We start from the raw sequence: 10,486 nt of genomic DNA on the forward strand, positions 1-10,486 counted from the left end.
TCTCTGTTGTTTTAGCCAACCAGTCCGTGGTATTTTGCTATAGCATCCCCAGAAAACGAGAGCTCTAACCTACTGCAGTTTGCTAAGTACAAAAGTTATATGGCTGATGTAGTAACTGAATCCGCCTCTTTCTTTTCATTTGCATCAGGCAGAGCACAGAAGTACTGCAGATATCCTGAGTGCTCCACAACCCCCATCTGATCACTGACCTGCTGGGTGGGCTATTTGAAGAGCCTCCAATACCAAGCCCAGCCTTCTCTCCTCTAATTCTCCCTTCTCTCAGGGCTGATGGTGTCACACATCTTTTACAGAGCTCCAGTGGGTTCCCATGGCTGCAAAGGATATGTGATACCATAGCTCAACATCCAAGGCCTTTACAATGTGGCTGACCCGCCTTTTATGCCTCCTCTCCTCCCCACCTCTTCCCCGCTATCCTCCCTTCATGTATCCCCCAAATGCAGACTCCATGTTCCAGACAAAATGCACACTCACTGTCCACTGCCATCCTGGAGTGCTCCTCCCTGACCTCTCCACTTTGTTGGTCAAAATCTCACTTGTCTCACAAGACCAAACTCACATGCCTGACCACATGAAACACAGAGCACCGTATTTCACCAGCATCACTCTCATCTCCACTGTCCTTCAAGGAACCCTGTGGAGACCTCATGACAACACCTGTCACAGAGAGGCTTGGGATTCTAACAGTTGTTACATATGAGCTCTCTAGGGTCAAGGATGCATCTTATTTCTCTCTGCTTCCTGGGTACCGGAAGCAGTGCCTCACACAGGTGTTTGGTAAACATTTATGGACGCAAATTTGCTATGTATAATGCACAGCTATGTTCCTGAAACACTGTTCTTTTGGAAGGCCTGCAGAATGCTCAATGTAGCCTTTAGTGAGAGTTCTGTGAACTATTTACTGATTCACTAATCAATTCTCAAAAATAACAAAAGCAGCCAAAACACAAGATAAGAATATAAGCAAATTATCCAGTAACCAAGACATTCCCTCTCACTCTTGTTCGAGCTCAGAATTGATTATGGCACATCTCTTTTGGAATCTACAAACTGGCCCAAGGGGACAATGGACCCATAAAAAAATATGAACAAGGCAAGTGTTTATAAAGCCATTCCAGCATGGGGCTGGACACATTTCACACCAGGAATGCAAGATGTGTTCTCTCTAGAGATCATGTCATTTCTGAGTGTAGCCAAGGCTTAGAATCCCTGCCTCCCTCCTTCACTTTGCATTTTCTCAATTTCAGGCCATTAAGAGCTGAGAAAGGGGTTCAAATACCACCAAATGCAAAATGTACTGAAGAAGTGGTTTACAGTGATGTATGTTCTCAGGAAACCCAGCCTTCGCTTTTGAAGGAATTTCTTCCATGGTATTTGTCTGTCTGCAGGCCTCCGGATGTTTTGACCTTGACTAAATCAGTGCTGGCTGTCTAGAAGTAATCCCTCCTTCCCTGACATTTCGGCTACTCTAGTCAATTTTCCCTCCTCACTTTGCCGTGAGCTATTGTGTTTTTGGCCTATCAGGGAGGACAGGACAGCCTTAGAGATCTTTATGGTCCCCTCTGTGTTTAGCATCTAATAATTAATTAGTGAATGTCTGTTGAATTTAAAGGGAAAGAATGCATCTAGATGAGAAAGAGTTCTAAATTGTCATCAGGTCTATAAGTCAAAAGTCAGGCTTTCCCCACCCTGACAAGGCTCTGCTTCTTCAAACAGGCCAAAGGGCCCAGCCAGAGACTAGGATCAGCAGCAGGAAGGATTGTTAGAAAATGTGTCAATGCAGATTGCTTGTATATGATGGCTGCTTAAAAAAATCAATCAACTTCCAAAATATCAACAGCAGCTTTGAATATTTTGTTGGGACTTTGCCTTTATTTCCTCTGTGATCGTTTTGAGCTCAGCAGAGGAAGGGAAAAGGATTGCTGGGTTTTTTGCTCTCAGAGTTTTTTTTTAGATTTCATAGTCTTCTCAGTGACTATGCAGTTCCAAAAGCAAAGTTAAACCATGATACATTAATTTTTTTTCAATTTCTCACAAATACTGCAGGTTAATTTATACTTAGGCAAAAGGAAGCCAACAAGTGCCCAAAACTGTGCTGGGCTCTGGGGAAAGAGTTGGAAGGCTAGTGTCTGGAGTTTCCAGGGGACGGAGGAGGAGAAAAGCAGTGAACAGGAAGAAATGCTTTATAATCTAGTTGAAAAGTACAGTGAAAAGGGGTCAAAAGAAGTGCAGATACAAATCTGATAGAGTATTTTTACGGACACCTTAGCCCAGTGGGAGAGAGGAGGTTGAAAGAAGTGTCAGGAAGGGGATTCCTCAAGGAAATTATATCTGGGCAGAGTGGAAGTTAATTCTACATTCAAGTTCAGCAGATCATCTGGCCAAGACATTGAAAGAGAAATATAAAGAGCCAATAAACATATGGGGAAAATGACTAATTATACTGACAAATGTCAATTAAAGTATCAACAAGATATTATTTATTTCAAATATGATATTCACAAAATGAAGCTCTTTAGTGATAGACAGAGTCCACATAGATATGAGAAATGAACCCTCCCATACATTGGCAGTCAGTCAGGGTATACATTGGGCACTGTTGTCAAGAGTCATGTGGTAATTTTCTGTTTCTGGCATTTGTTGTCTTTCTGGGGTAATGAATTAACAAAAGTGGGGGTTATATAGGGATATATGCTTGTCAAACTCAACAAGCTGTATACGTAAGATGTGTGCGTTTCACTGCTTATAAAGTATACTTCAATAATAAAAAGTAAAATAATCATAAATGAACGGATTCGCCAAGCTAAATGTACTAGGGCATTCACTACCACATTATTTGTAATAGTCAAAAGGTGCAGATGACTCAGATGTTGGCCAACATGGACCTAGTATAATAAATATGATGTATCTATTGAATGAAATATTAGGCAGTTGGTTAAAAGAATGGCAAAGAGGGTACACATAAATATCAATGAGAGCAGTGTCTCTCAAGTGTAGCATGCATCAAATCGCCCAGTGTCTTGTAAAAACATGGATTTCTGGGCCCCATCCCTAGAATGTCTCATTCAGTATGTTTCGGATGGGAACCAGGAATTTGCTTTTCCCTTAAGTACTCAGGTGATAACTGATGCTGTGGGTCCAGGGAGGACCACCAGGTTAGAGGAATTCCTACTGGGTGTTACTTAATCAGAATAGGCTCATAAAGCCTTCCTCGTCTCTCACTCTCTCTTCTTCCTCCTTATTATCACATTTGCCATCATCATCATTATCATCACTGCCATCGCCACCATCACTGATAGAGCAGGTGCAGGGGGAAGCAGAGTGTGGCTCATGCACACACCCCTCTACGGGGAAGCCTTATCTGTCTTTTTTTTTGAGACAGAATTTCACTCTTGTTACCCAGGCTGGAGTGCAATGGCGCCATCTCAGCTCACCGCAACCTCTGCCTCCTGGTTTCAGGCAATTCTGCCTCAGCCTCCTGAGTAGCTGGGATTACAGGCATGCACCACCATGCCTAGCTAATTTTTTGTATTTTCAGTAGAGATAGGATTTCACCATGTTGACCAGGATGGTCTTGATCTCTTGACCTCGTGATCCACCCGCCTCAGCCTCCCAAAGTGCTGGGATTATAGGCTTAAGCCACTGCGAATGGCCTTCTCTGTCTCTTTCACAATCCTAAATGACTTTGTTTCTAACTAAGCTCTGAAATTATCTGTTTATGCACAGCTTCCCTTTTGCATTGTACATATCTTACGTGTATGAATATATTCTTTGAAACCACAGACCTGTGGCAAATACAGAGTCAACTGCCCTTCCCAGGAGACCTGCACCCCCACCAGCTGCCTGTCAGTGACTCCTTCCTGGGCCCAGGATGCAGGACCCACTACTCTAACCTGACCAATAGGACCCTGGATGGAGGGCCAGGCCCCTTGACAGTTTCTCCACTGGACTCGATTGAAGCTACTCACTGCGTCCATCTTCCCCAAGAGCTTCCAGGACTGCATGTTCTCATCTCCTCTTGGACAGTAATGACCACCAGGCAGGGACCCTCCTTCCTGCCTTAGTCCTTCACCTTCATATCTTCTTAGCTTTAGACTTCAACTCCTCCGAGAGGCCTCCCATGATTGAGCCTCACTTTCCCACATGTGCACACACTACAAAGATCTCCTCTTTTTGCAAGAGGGGGACTAGTGTGCACTTAACACACTGAAGAAGCTAAATGTTACTTCAGTTTGTGTGTCTGTCTGAATTCCCACTAAAACATAAACTCCATGAGGGCAAAAATCCCATTTTTTAGCTCAGTATCCCAAGAGCCCAAAACTGATGTTCCACAGTGCTTTCTTTAAAAATAAAGTAGAAAAAAAAATTTCCTCTTATTTTGAGACAGGATCTCACTCTCGCCCAGGCTGCAGTGCCATGGTGTGACCACAGCTCACTGTAGCCTCAACCTCCCAGGCTCTCAAGTGATTCTCTCACCTCAGCTTCCCGAGTGGCTGGGACTACAGGTGCATGCCATCGTACACGACTAATTTTTGTATTTTTTGTAGAGGTGGAGTCTCACCATGTTGCCCAGACTGGTCTCGAACTCCTGAGCTCAAGCGATCCACCCACCTCAGCCTCCCAAAAGTGCTGAGATTACGGGCATGAGCCATGACACACAGCCAAGAAATATTTCAAGAAGAAAAATCTGGCATTGAAATAAAAAATGCATTAAAAACTTCAAATAGTGCCTAAGGAGTCCTGATTAAATGTCTACTTTCTACCTCTCCTTTAATCTGGATTCACAAATTTGATAGAGTATTTTTTATAGACACCAAAAATTCCAATCTTTTGATTATTGATTAATCTTAAGAGGCTTTGGCGGGTCAGAGTGTCAAAGGTTTTATCCGGCATCACAATAAGGTCTAAGTCTTTTTCATTATCCCACAATGCATTTCAGACCCCTGCACGGTATGACTGAGGAGATTCTGTCTGGAATTTCCACGCCTTTGGTTTCACTTCCATCTCTTCGGTGCTTCAGCATCACAGGGGGCCATCGAGCTCCTGAAGGATTCTGCCTTGGATTCCTTCCTCTGAACTAGAATCCCCCAAAACATTGCAGCAGCTTACAAAATCATACCACTAATTAGCAGGTCCACTGCAGCCCTAATATCTGAACGGCAGCATCTTTGCAACATATCCTCTCCTACCTTTTGGTGAAAATTTCTGAAAAAAAAAAAAAAAACAAAAAACTAGGCCGGGCGCGATGGCTCACGCCTATAATCCCAGCACTTTGGGAGGCCAAGGCGAGTGGATCACAAGGTCAAGAGATCGAGACCATCCTGGTCAACATGGTGAAACCCCGTCTCTCCTAAAAATACACAAAAATTAGCTGGGCATGGTGGTGCGTGCCTGTAGTCCCAGCTACTCCGGAAGCTAAGACAGGAGAATTGCTTGAACCCAGGGGGCGGAGGTTGCGGTGAGCCGAGATTTCGCCATTGAAGTGGTTTCTGGAGGCCTAAGATGTAAACCAGCTGCTTCCCTGCTGCTTGCTAGCTTTGGAAACAAAGTTACTTTCCTCTCACTACGCCCTTCCCCCTCCTGACTGATTTTGCAAGCGGTGGGCAGCCTAGTCTGCGCTGCATTACGTCAGGTCTTTGTGTGTGGGTGTGGCTGAAACCTGTGTTTCTCAGCTTGATCATCAGGGCTAGTAAGAAATATTTGGGGTCGCCCGACTGGAGGAAGACCGTGATGGAAGCTGCAGCACAGTCGGGGGTGTAGGTTATGGGGACAGTAAGGATTGTATCCTGGAGCCACTTTCCCTGCCAGAAAGTCCAGGTGGCACCACCACTTTAGAAGGTTCTCCATCTGTGCCTTGTATTTTCTGTGAAGAACATTTTCATGTGGCTGAGCAAGACAAACTTCTGAAGCACATGATTATTGAGCATAAGATTGTCATAGCTGATGTCAAATTGGTCGCTGATTTCCAAAGGTACATTTTGTATTGGAGGAAAAGGTTCACTGAACAGCCCATCACAGATTTTTGTAGTGTGATAAGAATTAATTCCACTGCTCCATTTGAAGAACAAGAGAATTATTTTTTGTTATGTGACGTTTTACCAGAAGATAGAATTCTTCGAGAAGAGCTTCAGAAACAGAAACTGAAAGAAATTCTGGAACAACAGCAGCAAGAACGAAATGGTAACAATTTTCATGGCATTTGTATGTTTTGCAATGAAGAATTCCTTGGAAACAGATCTGTTCTTTTGAACCACATGGCCAGAGAACATGCTTTCAACATTGGATTGCCAGACAACATTGTAAACTGCAATGAATTTTTGTGTACATTACAGAAAAAGCTTGACAATTTGCAGTGCTTGTACTGTGAGAAGACCTTCAGGGACAAAAATACACTTAAAGATCACATGAGGAAAAAACAGCAACGTAAGATTAATCCTAAGAACAGAGAATATGATCAATTTTATGTCATCAATTATTTGGAACTTGGAAAATCATGGGAAGAAGTTCAGTTGGAAGATGATCGGGAGTTGCTGGACAATCAGGAAGATGGCTGGTCTGACTGGGAAGAACACCCTGCCTCTGCCGTCTGCTTATTTTGTGAAAAGCAAGCAGAAACAATTGAGAAATTGTATGTCCACATGGAGGATGCACACGAATTTAATCTTCTCAAAATAAAGTCAGAACTTGGATTAAATTTCTATCAGCAAGTGAAACTGGTCAATTTTATTCGGAGGCAAGTTCACCAGTGCAGATGTTATGGCTGCCATGTGAAGTTCAAATCCAAAGCAGACTTAAGAACTCACATGGAAGAAACTAAACACACTTCACTTCTCCCTGATAGAAAGACGTGGGATCAACTGGAGTATTATTTTCCAACCTATGAAAACGACACTCTCCTGTGTACACTGTCTGACAGTGAAAGTGACCTGACAGCTCAAGAACAAAATGAGGATGTTCCCATCATCAGTGAAGATACATCTAAACTGTATGCTTTGAAACAAAGCAGTATTTTGAACCAGTTGCTACTACAAGAGTGATTGAAAAACTAGAAGAAACTACCACAGAAGCAATTTTTCATGTTTTTCTCCTATGAGAGAGAAATAAAAGAATAATTTAAATTTGAACATCAGCAAAGGATTAGTCCTTCATGAAATAAACTTTTCAAAAATGAATGTTGTTTTCAAAAAATAAAGTAGAAAAATGTACTTACTAAGAACTACATAAAAAATGAAGTAGGAAAATAAGATGAAGACTTTGTATTTTGGCTGTAAAGTTTTATTGTGTGATCGTCTTAAGTGATCTCATTTCATTAAACTTATAATTATCCATAGAAGGATATGCCAATTACAAAGAAATGAAATGTTCAGATTATTTATAAACCTGATTTTTTCAATCAGTAGTTACAGTCTCCTCCCCAAGGATCTTCTTCATCCAACAAGTTGCAAAATTTGAATATCCTTTTTGTACTATATTGGGAGAGCTGTAAATGTAGTGACCAAAAGAAAAGCCACAGAAGAAAGAAGAAATGGTCAAAGACCTGGATAGTATGCAAATTGGCCATTATATTAGAACGATCAAGAGCTGACTGTATTATCATTACTGCTTTCTGCCTAGGGTTGCCAGACTCCCTAGGAATAGACATCAAGCCAGTTAATTTCACTTTTCCCTGCAATGTGTATATCACTGACAGATAAATACCATTTTTGAAAATATAACCACAATACCATTAAAACACCTAAAAAAATTAACATTAACTTAATATTGTCTGTTTTCAGTTTTCCCCACTTGTCTCAAAATGTATGCTGACAATATTATCAGTTTCATTATTGATAAATATTGTGTGCCTCCTGATAAGATGCCCTGAGGATGGCAGAACATCACTTTTGTAGATTTATACCAAAAATGCATAACTTGTATATAATGAAGAAATAGTCAAATCCAAGTTTGAGGCTGGGCACGGTAGCTCATACCTGTTATCCCAGCACTTTTGGAGGCCAAGGTGGGCGGATAACCTGATATCAGGAGTTCAAGATCAGCCTGGCCAACATGGCAAAGCCCTGTCTTTACCAAAAATACACAGATTAGCCAAGCATGGTGTCATGCACCTATAGTTCCAGCTACTCAGGAGGCTGAAACACGAGAATCTCTTGAACCCAGGAGGCAAAGGTTGCAGTGAGCCAAGATCATGCCACTGCACTCCAGCCTGGGCAACAGAGCAAGACTCTGTCTCAAGAAAAGGAAAAAAAAAAATCTAAGTTTGAAGGACATTCTACAACATAATTGACCTTTACTCTTCAAAAATCTTAAGATCATAAAAAAACAAAGACTGAAAAACTATTTCAGATTAACAGTGACTAAAGATAGCATAGTATGATCCTGGATTGGATACTGGACCAAGAAAAAAAAGTTTTTCCTTTGCTACAAAAGACAGCAGGATAATTGGCAAAATTAGAATAAGATCTGTAGTAAATGTTATGTTATTCTTAATTTCCAAATTTTGATAACTGTACTGTTGTTATGTATGACAATGTCTGTTTTTAGGAAATATTCATATACACTGAAATATTTAGAGGTAAAGGAACATTTTGTTTGCTATTTACTCCCAAGAAACTAACATGGATAAATAGAGAATAGTAAAGTAAACATGGCAAGATGTTAACATTTAGGGAATCTAGGTAAAAAGTATATGGAGATTCTTTGTACTATGGCAACTTTTCTGAAAGTCTGAAATTATTTCAAAATTAAAAGTTTTTTAAAATGTCAAAAAAAAAAAAAAAAGAAATATTTGGCCCCTCCCATGAACCAAATCCAATTTTAAAAGATGAAAGCATATATTAACTTAGATACATCTTGTTTACCTTGATATCTTTTTTTTTTGAGACGGAGTTTCGCTCTTGTTACCCAGGCTAGAGTGCAATGGCGCGATCTAAGGTCACCGCAACCTCCGCCTCCTGGGTTCAGGCAATTCTCCTGCCTCGGCCACCTGAGTAGCTGGGATTACGGGCACGCGCCACCACGCCCAGCTAATTTTTTGTATTTTTAGTAGAGACGGGGTTTCACCATGTTGACCAGGATGGTCAATCTCCACCCGCCTCTGCCTCCCAAAGTGCTGGGATTACAGGCTTTAGCCACCGCGCCGGGCCTTGTAAAGTGTCTTCTTTCTGACTCTGTCCATTAGAATTCACTCTATCTGCCATACTTCTCCAGCCAATCAGCCTTTTAACATTGTTGCTATAAAAACCATCAAAGAGGAAATTAGTACAGAGAAAAGCAACAGGTGAGCACAAATCAGGGGGTTGGGGAGGAAGTCAAGGGCTAGTTTTTCTTTCCCCAGTTAGAATCAGCACATGTAAGAACACTTGTGGAGAGAAACTCCAGATTGCAGCCATTCATTAAAAACCTTTCATTTTGGCCGGGCGTGGTGGCTCAAGCCTATAATCCCAGCACTTTGGGAGGCCAAGGCGGGTGGATCACGAGGTCAAGAGATAGAGACCATCATAGTCAACATGGTGAAACCCCGTCTCTACTAAAAATACAAAAAATTAGCTGGGCACGGTGGCGTGTGCCTGTAATCCCAGCTACTCAGGAGGCTGAGGCAGGAGAATTGCCTGAACCCAGGAGGCAGAGGTTGCGATGAGGTCTCGCCATTGCACTCCAGCCTGGGTAACAAGAGCAAAACTCCGTCTCAAAAAAAAAAAAACATCTAATTTGATGTGTTCTGTATTACATTTGCATTTTCCTTTCATACAATGTAATCTACTTTCCTTTGGTTTTTAATGTCGATGTTCAATTCTTACATATTCATTCTAATGGTTTTTTCCCCACTGAATTATTAAGAGCTGTGAGCTGTAGAGGGATACACCGTACATATATGCCACATTTTGTTTATCCATTCACCCATATATAGTTGGAGACTTAATTGGCTTCCACCTTTTGGCTGTTGTGAACAGTGCCGCTATAAACATGGGTAAAAGTATTACTTTAAAACTGCTAATTTCCACCAAGGCGGGTAAGAGCCAGTGCACATCCATTTCAGTTGGAGAATTCAAAACAAGAAAAACACCTGATTACCAAAGATTGCATTTTAGATGAAAAAGTCTTCAAAAGATTTCTGACTTCCAACGACCCCCTTTAGATGGCTCTACCCTTCCTCATATTCTAGCTTCCTGCATACACCCCAACAATTGCAGGTTCCACCTTTTCCTCTGGCTCCCTCACATTCCTTCTTGATTAAGGAATCTGTATTTCTGAAACCCAGACAGCCTCAGTTCCAGAGCAGCCCGAGGTGATATAAGCAGTGGGGATGGCCATGCCCAGAAGCTTTCAGACACAGCTCCTGTGACTGCTGACACAGCCCAGGGCTCCTGTGTCATCTGTCCCTGCCTTGCTCCTGACACTCACTTACTTCCAGTTAACTCCAACTAACTGATGACATCCAGTATCCAGTGACTAGAAATAACCTGAGCTA

General features: G+C 41.8%; 1 pseudogene; it reads left to right on the top strand.

Moving 5' to 3' along the window:
* Positions 1-5,730: 5,730 nt before the first annotated feature.
* Positions 5,731-7,772, top strand: LOC100396828 (zinc finger protein 277 pseudogene; annotated as a pseudogene).
* The last annotated feature ends 2,714 nt before the right edge of the window (positions 7,773-10,486 follow it).

This window comes from Callithrix jacchus, chromosome 1, assembly GCF_049354715.1.
Source record: "Callithrix jacchus isolate 240 chromosome 1, calJac240_pri, whole genome shotgun sequence".
Classification (NCBI taxonomy): domain Eukaryota; kingdom Metazoa; phylum Chordata; class Mammalia; order Primates; family Cebidae; genus Callithrix; species Callithrix jacchus.